Genomic DNA, 12,847 nt, shown 5'->3' with positions numbered 1-12,847 from the left:
TTCGAAGGGACTGCATGTTGACTTACCTTAAAAACCATACGATTATGAGTTGTACTCGGGTTTTCTGTTACTTGATTGCACCATCACAGGAAAATATTGTGAGTTGTCAAAATGTTGAACGATGCTTAATTAAACATAAAGACACACTCAACTTATCTGCAACTCAATTTAAACAAACAATTAAATTTTGAAAGACGCATTGAAGTTACATGGTGAAAAATATGCAACTTAATGATTTTGTTCCGTGTTTGCAACATGAAGTGCAGTATTCTTTGGTTGTTTGTTTCCAAATGTCAAACACATACTGCATTGCAATGTTAATGAAACATTGATCACAATTCGCACGTTTTTGACATCTTGATGCAACTTTTTCGAGCTTTGATGTTTTTCCAATGCCTTTAATGAAACTGAATAGAAACAAGATGCTTAAAGGAAGATGTTGCGTGTGCTACTTGGGCTGCTTGGGGACACATGCAGCTTTTTATAGAAGTCCACCAGGGCCCACTGTCGAACCCCATCACATCCCAGGCAGACCCCACAGGACGCACCCTCTCACCCTAGCTGATGTCAGAAGGACAACTGTGTCCAGGCTACACTACCAGCTGAGTACGAAACCCTTAGCTGGCGGTCAATTGTCATCGGAAGACCCGTGGAAGCGTGAGTATTGGAACTTGTGAGGACCAGAGCTAAGTTAGGCGCTCCTTCACGGATGTCAACCCACCATTTCGTAGCCCATAAGTGACACCCCTTGTGATGATTTCCGGTATCTGCTCGGGGTTATCTAGTACCGTGTTGAAGCATTCCGCCAGTCGCCCGTGGACCGTTGTGAGTGTTTTATACCAGAAATACACAATACAAAATCAGATCCTGGTGCAGCCCAATTTCAGGTAGCCTCACGTATGTCTTGGGCGGTCACGTTGATAGAGGCCATGTCTCCAATTCCACCACAATATCGCTCTTCTTCTGCCATCCACACCCCATCGCCGTTGTGTATGACGGGGTTCTCCCATAGATTGGACCAAAACCGCGTGACTTCTCCAATCTCTGGAAGGCCCTCGCCAAAGTCGGCATTGACGTTTCGGATGTGGTTGTAGAACTCCCTTTCGTTGATGTTGAACATTCGAGGATCCCTCTTCGAACATTCTTCATAACCTCGCAGTCTTTTAGCAAGAGCACTCAACCGCTGTATATAGGTGTCGAGGATCTCAGTTATGTTCGCCTCGGTGAGATCACGGAGTTCTGTTTCAGAAACTTTTCGAACTAGTCTCGTTGATCGATTCCCCTACTTGTACTGTATTAATCGACCAACCTTTGACCGCAGTGTGGCGATGCGGATCTCCAGACGTCGCATCCACGCGGGATTTTGTACTTTGGGGTGTGCGCGTCCATCACTCTCACCTTGTAGGTGCGTTCGCAATCCCAACGTTCTTACAACAGCCACTGTAGCCGAATATATGATAAATTGCAGCTCCTCAAGGTTCTCCACAGTTGCTATCCGTCTCTCGTTTCGACAAGACGTACACTTTTTTCGGTTTTTATATATCGCAATCATGCCGGTAACAAGAAAAAAATGTATTGTGCTGGATACATCTGTTCCCGTTTTTAGAGGGAACCTCTTATTGAACATCTCCAGCATCGCCGGGCATATCCGTCTCCATCCTGGTACAAACGTAGTAGCAACGGATCACGTATTGATTCATCTCCCTTGTCCACATGCCGTCGGCGGCATGCTAACGTGAGTGATTGACGTCGATCAACCACAGCAATATCAGCAGGTGCAGCATTGCCTTGTTGATTTTTTCTGCTGTCGTTTCTGTTTTGCCTTGTCGGCACGGGCTGAGCTGTTGCACCTTTCCTTCCTCTAGCCGCTGGCTGGTCGCTTGCTCTGTGTTTCAGGACCAGCTCCAGTAGGCGCTCCCTCTTCGGGCAATCGCATGGGTGGTATTCTTCTTGAGCGTAACTCCATGTGTAAGTTTGCTTTCATTCCTGGTAGCTACGTGTTCTGAAAAGTTATTTTATTCTTTACAGTGCTAAATAGCTAGGTTCAAACGCCAGTGCTCGCCCGAGAGTGGTTTTTCATTGGCGCTTAGGAATAGGGCCTCAGCTCCCACCTGCTCGAAATATTGGTTTTTCATGGACGCTCAGGGTATTTCACCCGAGCTACTTGTTATTACTATTATTATTACAAATTATTATTATTTCAATTTGAAAGACTATCGCAAGCTTCAAACTTTGTTTGAGAAGTTTGCAGGTTGGTGTCGAGCAAACAATATGGAACTTAGTTAAGTTACCCCCGCAAAATGAACTATCTGTCATTTGAGTATTCTGTTGACGGAGAACTTTTAAGTAGGACTGACAAAATTAGGGACCTAGGTGTCATACTGGATTCAGTCCTCTCGTTCAGAAATCACTACGAAGAGATCATCGACAAAGCACGTCGTCAATTAGGGTTTGTGAGCAAACTGAGTATGGAGTTTGAGACCCGTATACACTGAAATCCCTCTACGTTAGTCTCGTTCGGCCTCTTCTAGAAACTGCCTCGATAGTATGAGATCCCTATCATAGCACTGTGGCCTCTAGAATAGAATCTGTTCAGAAGAGATTCGTTAGATTTGCGTTACGCAACCTACTATGGAACGACTCGCTAAATCTGCCATCGTCGCTGTCAACTGTTAGGACTGGAGACGTTGATGCAAAGGCGGAAACGAGCTAAAGCAATTTCCATAGCCAAAATACTTGCTGCTGAAATAGACGCACCACATTTGCTAGAGCTAGTTAATGTTAATGCTCCTGGTTATGTCACTCGTAGACCTGAGTTTCTAAGATTGCCTTTTAGACGGCGGGATTATACATTCCATTAATCAGTACGCGCAATAATGGAATGTTTCAACAATGTTGTGCACTTATTTGATATTAATATGACGACAAATAAATTTAAGAGTAGACTTTTACGTTTTATGTTTAATTAGTTCTAATATTATTCATTAAGAAAAATTTATCGGATGAAATAAACATAAAATAATAACAAATAATAATATTTTTTTATTTTGAAATTAAGTTCAACACTAAGAATGGGAGGGAGCTAGAAAAGTTACCTTCGCGGACCAGCCCTGGGTCCCGCCAGTTGCAATAAACACGGAACTAGGTTATAAGAGGGTGGGCCAGAAAGGCTCACGCGTTGCGGCACATATTTCCATGGAAGGCCCGTTCGTCTTTGGCAAAAGGACTTATCCCCGAAGCAGAGTGTTTGGAGAGTCCAAGGATTATATTTGAAAGTCTAGACCAGCATCCTTAAACGGGACATCCGCAAACGAAAAGTTCTACACTATTTTCCAATTCGCAAAAGTCACAGTGGGACTGGAAAGGGCCTCCTCCGAAGATGTGGGAAACCTTTGTGTGGCCAGTCGGAATCTCGATATGATTTGCTGTTCTTTTTGTTACACAGGATCACTCCTGGGGCCGATGGATCTTTGATTTTCCTTGAGAAAAGTCCTCTGTTATTGGTCCAACTTAAGCTCACTAAACTGACTTAAGGCAGCCCCTCGTGTCCGACACCGGCCAGAGCATCGACTTCAGTGTTTCCTCTAATGCCGCAGTAGCCGGGAATCCAATTTGATCAGATTGGGTCCATAGACTCCAAAGCCGACCTCGGCTGGAGACATATCTGTCGGTGTACCGAATCTCACTATTTCGGAAACGCGTAGCACTAAGTTCCAATACTGATCTTCTAACTTCGTCCGTGCTTTCTCTTATTTTGAGCCGGGAGGCGATGGTGTGGTCGATGTTAACGGGCGGCATTAGCCAGCCCTTTGCTTCGATCCAGTAGATCCGCGCCACTGCACTGGGGGAAGACCGATGCCACGTATATTTTTCAGGATTCGGTCAGCCTCATCGAGGAGTGGGATCCTGAATTCTCCTGAAGTGGCAGCCGCAAAAGAGGCGGCTTTGCGGTATATGGCCATTAGAACCCGATGACGGAAGGGAAGAATGCCGGCAGCAACGCATCCGGAAGTACGGCAGGAACGTTAGTTTCTGGTAAGTGTGTACGCAAGTTTTTCAAGCTTTAAACAACTGTATCACGCACAACTAAGCGTTCAAAAACGGAGCGGTCAACAATACGACAAGCTTATGAATCCAACGTAAAATTTGTGGAGGTAAACGTCACATAAAATGTCTGATAACAACAGCTTTTTTTTCTCAGAAATGTACCGTTGTTGGGGGTGACAATCGGTCAAATGGGGGCGAGAATGAGTCACTGTTCCCACTACTTAGAATGCTCGAAGAATAGATTGAATGTATCTGAGGGCAAGAAGGCTGAAATATAAGAGACCTTTTTAAACGATTTTGCTATGTGACCTCCAGACTGCCGATGAGAGCGGTGATCCATGGTCGGGACAGAACTGTCCTCGCTCACAATTCCCCTCGTGGGATGAGTGGACATCTTGCTATTTGGAAAGAAGTATGTCCGACAGCATTGTTTGTTACACTGACGGCTCCCTCTTCGAAGGTAGAGTGGGTGCAGGTGTCTACTCGCGTGAGCTAAGATTGGAACAGTCCCACTCACTGGGTAGACACTGCACTGTCTTTCAAGCGGAAATATTTGCCATCATGTGTGGAGGGCAGTCTGCACTGCAGCAACGCATTATGGGCAAAGTAATAAACTTCTGTTCAGATAGCCAAGCAGTTATTAAAGCTCTCGCTTCGGCAAACTCAATGTCGAAGTTAGTTATCGCATGTCGAACTCAAATTGAGGAACTGAATTCAGTTAATACGTTGCACCTTATATGGGTACCTTGCCATTCTTCCATAGCTGGAAACGAATTGGCTGATGAGTTAGCTCGCTCTGGAGCATCACAAGACTTTATTCGTCCTGAGCCAGCTATTCCAATATCTAAGTGTTGGGTGAAGCGTTTGATTAGCTCTAGGGCTTCCACTCAGTACAAACGGTATTGGAGTAGTTGGATTCACGTCGACAAACAAAATTGTATATGAGAGCTATCTCCGGTAGTAGCAAACTATTTAGCTAATCTGTCTAAACAAAATAGGGGGGAGAGAACCACTAGCTGTCATCGAGAGAAAAAGTAGAATCATTGAAATTTCACACGGTGTGGTATAGGAAATGAAGTATATATATTATAAACAAAAATTTAGGACGTTTCTCAAAAAAATGGTTTAATGGTTTGGTTTACGGGGTTAGAATTTTAAAAGCACACAAAATAGATATGATATCTAGAATTTTATATATTTTTTCGAATAAGCAGTTGATGCTAATGTTGAATTTCTAACCCCAAAAACTAATAATTGTTTGACAAAAAAATTTCTATAACGTTCTAGAGATATTTTAATTCTCATTTTCTATATCATGCCATGTCAAATTTCCATGGTTCTACTTTTTCTCTAAACTTTTCCAGGTGGCAGCACTGATGAAGGAACCTCCCCCATTGCAGTGTTTTAGGCAAGGCCTTGACGGGTCACTGCCGACTCAACTATCACATGGCAAATATTCAACGTGTTGAATCATTTGTCTGTGATGGTTATGAATCCGATTATGGAACTTCTTATCATCTGATATGTAACTGCCCAGTTTATGCGCAACTGCGTTTCCAAATATTTGGTAAAGGTAGTGAAATTCACTTCAAAAACTTGAACCTTCAAAGTATTCTGTTGTTCATAACCCGTTGTGGTAAGGAGCTATGAGCTTTTTTGTTGTAGCGTCCCAAGAGGGCGCTGAAAGCTGGTCAACACCCACAATTTTTCGTGCCGAAATAGATACCAATTCACTAAAAAGGTTGATGCATTTTCTTTTGCACCTTGCTTTTTAAGAAGCCGTAAATCGATAACAATTCAGCAGCATTGGCTGTAACCCTTCGGGAAATCTTAATTTCCTTACTCATGTATTTATTGATCAACCCACCTGCTTCATTTTTGCCACTTCATCGAAGACGTGATTGCCATTACCGATTTGATTGATCACCGACAGCAGTAAACAAGTAGGAATGAGGTAAAAATGCTCAATTCTCTCTTGTCCGACTTTTCTTGTGAAGCAGTTCTATGAAAAAAAAGCATCCTCATCCATAGGCAACGTCGCCGTCTAGTAATGCAAGGAATCTAATTATTACCAAAAGTGCCTGATTCGAGTTTCATCATTAGAAGCCAGTCAAAGTGACGGTGCCGAATTGGGCGGTAAATCTGCAAGATTCGGTCCTTGTTCGAACAAAATCGATTGCCGAGCAAACAGAACAAAATAAAAGGACTAGCAAAGCGGGACATCTCTGGGGATGTGGAGTTTCTCACTGTCATCATCCTTTGGAACGTATCCGGATTGACTGGAATGTGCGTTGCTCGCTATTCCCACTCTTTGTGTGCCCAAAATGGCGTGAGATGTTATCCTATTTTGCGCCGGATTTGAGACGCTAAATACTCGTGGGATTTGTCAAGCATGTTCTGACGGGTGGGGCGGCCGGGTGTGGGAGGATCCTGTGCCAAATCTTCAGTAAACAGTGAATAAGCATTCGACAAGAGCTAATCCGAGGGACATGACAATCACAATTGGAAGATTGTGTTCAATTATTGCTGATTATGGTGACGATGAGATGGGAGAAGGGAGTTAAATTACAAAACGAAAGTAAACTTGAGTGAGCAATGATCGCTGAACATAGAAACGTATAGAAAGCGACCTCAGTTTGTATTGTTATATCGAACATAGCATTGCATTATAACTTCTAACTTCTTTTTCTGCAATCTAGTATCTGATCAGTGAGTAACCAGCTAAGAAGTGTCATCCTACATTTTCTGTAGTATCAATCTGTTAATGTTTCATTTCCGTTTGCTCTCTAATGATGCAGCAATAATAGAAATCAAACAATACCAGAACCAACTAGTAGTTCTCTGTCCGACTCCGCTCGTGACTTCAGAAGCAGAGGGCAATTTCGCAGCATCCTTAAAACGCGTACAGCCATTAAACAATCCCATTCGCGCATTATCGCTGGAAATGAACCAGCCAACTGGCCGCGGCAATCAACAGCAGAGCCGCCACCACACGCCATCGGCAGCGGTGTCGTTGCCGTCGTCATAGACATGGAGTGTCCTTTATGGGTTCGCGTACAGCTATTTTGCATTTGAATTGGTCCTTGTAGGGATCAGAAACACCCATATCCCGGGGAGATTGTACCATTAAAACCACCGAGAAGGAACCACACCGTCGGTCCTCCGCGCCGCTCGTCGCCGAAATGCACGTGTTTTCGCTTGATTTATGGAAGGGTCCCACTGGCGCGGTTGTCCTTTATTATTATTCCGAAGCAGAAGGAGAAGCGAACGCGCGTGGTGTCGAGCTGAAATTGGCAACGGAAGGGACCAAAGTGTGATACATTGTTGCGTCGTTGTTGCTCGCTGGGAACACGTAAGGAGACGACGGTTCTGCTCGTTCCGGTGCTTGCGGTGAACGACGTCGGTCTTTGCTGGCTGGCTGACTGGCTAGTAGTTATGACGCAAATATCCTGTGCTCTTTTATGGCGACTTTTAATACAAGGGAAGCAAATTCCAGCGTCATCAAATAAGCAAACAGTAAACTTGCTTACCTATATAGTTAGTTGCAATTCCTTTCCAGTGTATTCGGAAGGAGTTCTTGGATCTGAGGGTACCCATAGGTATATTAAAAACAACCGATTAAAACCAACAATAAGACTGCTGTTACACGATATTCGGAAGGAAACGCTTATTTGGGAGTATCTTTCGCACACTTTTTCAGAAAATGGAAGAATAATTGATGCTGATGTTATAGTTTTTACGATCCAATTATTCCGCTTCGGTGTTTTATTGACGACTGACTGTTGCTCGTTGTTCCATCACCGGCAGAAACCAAACAACCGTTTTCAGTCCCGTCATCCATCATAGGAAGATGATGCATAACAGGACTGAAGGTTACTGAACGAAAATAAACGAACAAATAACAGGAGCATTTTTGTTTTATATGTTCTGAAGATTTTTGAAAATATGGAAATAAAAGTGTATACGTACGTAATTTATGTTCTGAAGATTTTTGAAAATGGGGAAATAAAAGTTTATACATACGTAATTTATATTGAAGGATGGAGATGGATGCAATGCAATCAGTACAGTACAAAGACGATTCTCAGTAAAATGAATATCATAAAACTCGTGCCGAAAATGCCGCTAAATGTATAAAAAATCTATCATAAATTCGTAGAATAATTGATGAAAGGATACAATTTATGGTTGTGATATACACTTTGATACGTAACTGTCCGAATAATTTCGAAACTGAGATAATTCGAACATGCATTGAAGGTAGTTTATGCGGGGGATGCGTACTTCGTGAATCAAAACCACGTTGATAATCCCTAAATACGTCACCTCGCAGTTTTGGCGCCATTCTCGAGCGATATAAACGGTAAATTGTGTACAAGAAACTATAAAATAGCACTGTTAGGAGGCTAGCCTCATTATTAAACTATATTCATCTATATATATAAAAACCAATCTATGTATGTATGTATGTTCGCTAACTACTTCTGAACCACTTGGCCGATTTCAGCCAAATTTGGTACACACATTCTCTATCCTCAGGGGATGTTATCAAAGGGGTGAGATGGTCATCTTGAAAAGGGGGAGGGGTGGTGGCAAGGTTTTTTTTAGAAAACGAACTATTCTGTGTAACTTTCAACTCTCAGGACCGATTTCAACTAAATTTTGTAAACATATTCACTATGAGGAGACGATCATATGAGAGGGTAATTTGGGTAAGGGGGAGGGGTATGGAGGGGTATTGTTCAGAAAACGGGCAATTCAGAGTAAATTATGAATCTCTGGACCGATTTGAACCAATTCTGGTACATACATTCCATATCCTAAGGATAACAAACTACTTCCAACCAGATTTGATACACATATTCTTTATTATTGAAAGCTGTTTATTGAAAAGGTAGAAGGGCCATAGAAATCTATATATCAGAGCGTTGATGAATAAAGCTGCCAATGAATGATTAAATTTGTTATGATTAAATCATTCAACTCTATGATTGAAGATTATGATTCATGATTTATTCATTTTTGACAATGATGACTGATAATGATTACCTTCTTTTAACCTTCTTTTTGCCTTTAAGGAGTCATCTTTGTGAAAAATGCTAGAACAAAAGTTATATAGCTAAAATAAGTGGAAAACAAAAAAAAAAGTTTTTGATTTTAAATCAGTAGTGTACTCAAAATTGATTATATTTGCAGTCTAATGGAACCATAAAGATGTACCAAATATTGCTTTTTGTTGTTGAAACAATTCGATGAAGATTAGAAGGTGCAAAATTTGAGGGTGCTCCACAGACACCATGGGAGGGAGAGGGTTAATCAAATAATGAAGTGACCAATTGGTTTATTCATTTTCCTTTTGTGAAAAAACTGCGAATCAAACTGGCAACTCCGAGCAAGGCCGGGTACATACAGCTAGTATTTAGATAAAGGCACCCGGGGCAGCAGGGGCTGTGTCCAAGGGCTTGACGATCCTTCCCCCGGCCATCTGCAAATTGTGGTGCCTGCCTACGATGTGGTAGGGTTTGACAATGGGATCTGTTAAACTCCTATAAAAAGCTGCATGCATCCCCAAGCAGGCTCCGCCAAAGCGACTGTGTGCCGCTCAAAGCGCACAAGCCCTAGTCATGGTGTTAGGTAGGACGCTAAACATACCCAACACGACGACCTCCGACGAGACAGGAGGTTTTTTTTATCTATTGCATTTATTTGACAGGCTCAGGCGTATATAACACTTAACGGAGCCGAGACTCTTAATGATATTTACAATCGATATTTACTTATTATCAACAGTTAGTAATGGAAAGGGATAAAGACCAAGAAACTCGTGGCGACTCAAGGTTAGATTGCGTAATGTGGTGATGGACGGGGTTGGGATTTAGGTTTGAGGTATTTCAGCTGCTCATCCGGGTTCTTGACGTCATGTCTGGTTTGGCGTAGCGTCGTGCTTGGGTTTTGGTTCTTCAGGGAGCATCTTCCGAATGCCCAGAGCTTCAAGGTACACGGAACAATAAGACAGAAACAGAAAAAAAAAACTGAGAAAGAAAAAAAAAATAAGTATTAGACTTTGATGTCAGACGAGCAAAGAAAGGCATAGATGACCAAAAAACCTCTTAGTTCCCGGAAGGGTTGTTTACCTCTGGCCACAATAGTTGCTCTCTTGAGGCGTCATTTTCCGTGCAATTCCGAACTACGTGATCGATGTCATCGTAACCGGCTCCACACCTACATAGATTACTATCGAGCAGGTTAATTCTATAGAGATGTGCGTTTAGTTAATAGTGATTGGACATATGCCACGACATCGTGCGAATGAAGCCTCGGCCTCTGAACCACGCTCAGGCAGAAACTTTAGGAACTATGGAAAATAGCCACCGTCCAAGTTTCTTTATTTGCTATTTTTTTTTTCTTATTTATTATTTGAGAAAGTGTAATTTTTCAACGAACTCCACCAAAGCTGTGGTACCACAAACGAGCTGGGTACCGGCATCATAGTTTTGGGCAAGATGCGCCAACGTGTGATTGGGTGGTAGCCAATCAACACAAGGATGTGCAAGCTGAAGATAAAAGGCTGTTTCTTCAACTATATCATAGTGCATTGCCCACACGAAGGGAGACCCGACGACGAGAATGAAACGTTCTATACACAGCTGGAGCAGACATACGATGGATGCCTACTGCTGGGTGTCTAAATCGTCATCGGTGAAATGAACGCTCAGGTAGGCAGAGAGGAAATGTATAGACCGGTCATCGTATAGTCTGCATAACGTATCAAACGACAACGGCCAGCGATGCATCAGCTTCGCAGTCTCCCACTTTCTTCCCTGGCAATGATATCCACAAGGCCACATATAAATCACTTAATCCAGAAACGGAAAACCAAATCTATCACGTTCTAATCACCGGTAAATTCTTCTTCGACATCACGAACGTATGCTTCGCAGTGCGAATACTGTCTCCGACCACTACCTCGTTGCAGTATGTCTGCGCTCAGAACTTTCGACGGTGTACAACACCCGTTGGATTCGTCCACCGCGGCTAAACATTGGGCGGCTACAAGACAGTAAACTAGCCCAAGACTACGCGCAGCATCTGGAACTGGCACTCCCAACGGAAGAGCAGCTAGGCGCAGCGTCTCTTAAAGATGGCTGGAGAGATATTCGATCCGCCATTGGAAGCACCGAAACCGCTGCACTAGGCACGGTGCCCCAGAATCGAAGAAACGACTGGTATGATGGCGAATTAGAGCAGTTAGTTGTGAATAGGGGTTCCATTCCCGGAAACGATTTCCCGGGAAATCAATTTTCCCGGTATTCCCGATTCCCGGGAAGCACACTTCCCGAATTTCCCGGGAAATTATTATTTTAAAGTATTTACCAATTTTTGGAGACGACTGTGATATATGGTTAAAGTACTTGGAAATCCTTTTCTTGTTTTGCAAATTTGATGAGGGAGTATCAATTATATTTTTGACTAACATCTTCTCACTTTTCCCATAATGAAATTTCTATTTAATAGCATATTTCGCTTTCAAAGTGGATTACTCCCCTTATCATGAAAAAAACAAAGTTTTTATCTGTAGATGCTACAGTATTGTACGGTTCAACCCTAATGCGTGTTGAAGGGAAGCGATGCAAAGCATATGTTTCCATCGGTTTATTTATTTAGAAGGCCCAATCACCGGGCATTACGAAGTAGAAATAAAAATCTAGTATTTGCTGAAATTTCTTAATAGCAAGAACAAAGTTATTTAATTGTGCAGACAAATTTTCTCCAAATCGCAGATATTTAAGCGAGGGCAGTGACGGCTTTGGTAGGTTTATTGTCAGAGGTTTATTTTTAAGACTTTCAATACTTTTTGATTCAAATCCCGATACGTGTTCCAAACAGACTCATGTTCCGAACACTCGTTTTTGTTTTGTTTGAAATATTTCTTTCTTTTTCTAAATTATAATGAACTATTGAGAATCCACTATCTGGATATGTCAGGGTACAAACATATTTTAGGTTTTTACTATAAGGTCATGACAACAGTCTAATAACAAAAACTCGCCAAACTTATAAAATTTTATGTGTTTCTGGTGCTGATCGGAATTTCAAACAAAGTTTGAAAGAAATAATCTTTTAATATTGATAGTTAGGATTTGTAAGGTACGACCATAAAACGCTCGCCTGAAAGTATTTTTTCGTCTTTGGAAAAAAAATGAAATGCTTACATACTTCAAATTCAAAGGCGAAATGTACTCCAGTGTTTGTATCAAGGTTCGTATTATAAATCAAATTTGACCAGAATATTGTTTGCATTAAGAAAATATACGGACGAGTACCAGAATGGTTGATGTTAGAAACCTTCCGGCAATAACAGAACAAATCCTGTCAAAGCCGTCTTCTCCTCCATATCAAGGAAGAATCAAGGAATCATCTGGATCTCTAACGAGAGCAGATGCTGAAACTTCGCCATCTGATGCTCATGATAATATAGCGAACGTTTTGCAGACAAAGGTAACGTTTAACGAACTAAACAGAGATAAATTTTCAGACTTTTCAACAACTTTTTGTGTATCAATGTAACATTGTGTAACAATGTATCAATCCCTTGAGGTCGAGAGTATATTTTTATCCTAAGTTATTGTTTCACGTTACTATTTTGAGTTTCGCATTATTGTTTTATTTCCCGTTTCCCGGGAAGTTGATTCCCGGGAAAAATGGAACCCCTAGTTGAGGAGAAGAATGCAGCATGGTTAAGATTGCTGTAACACCACACGAGGACGAACGAGGCACGATATAAACGAGCGCGGAACAG

Source organism: Armigeres subalbatus, chromosome 1 (assembly GCF_024139115.2).
Source record: "Armigeres subalbatus isolate Guangzhou_Male chromosome 1, GZ_Asu_2, whole genome shotgun sequence".
NCBI classification, from domain to species: Eukaryota; Metazoa; Arthropoda; class Insecta; order Diptera; family Culicidae; genus Armigeres; species Armigeres subalbatus.
The sequence above is the reverse complement of the archived record's forward strand: the minus strand, read 5'-3'. Positions refer to the sequence as shown.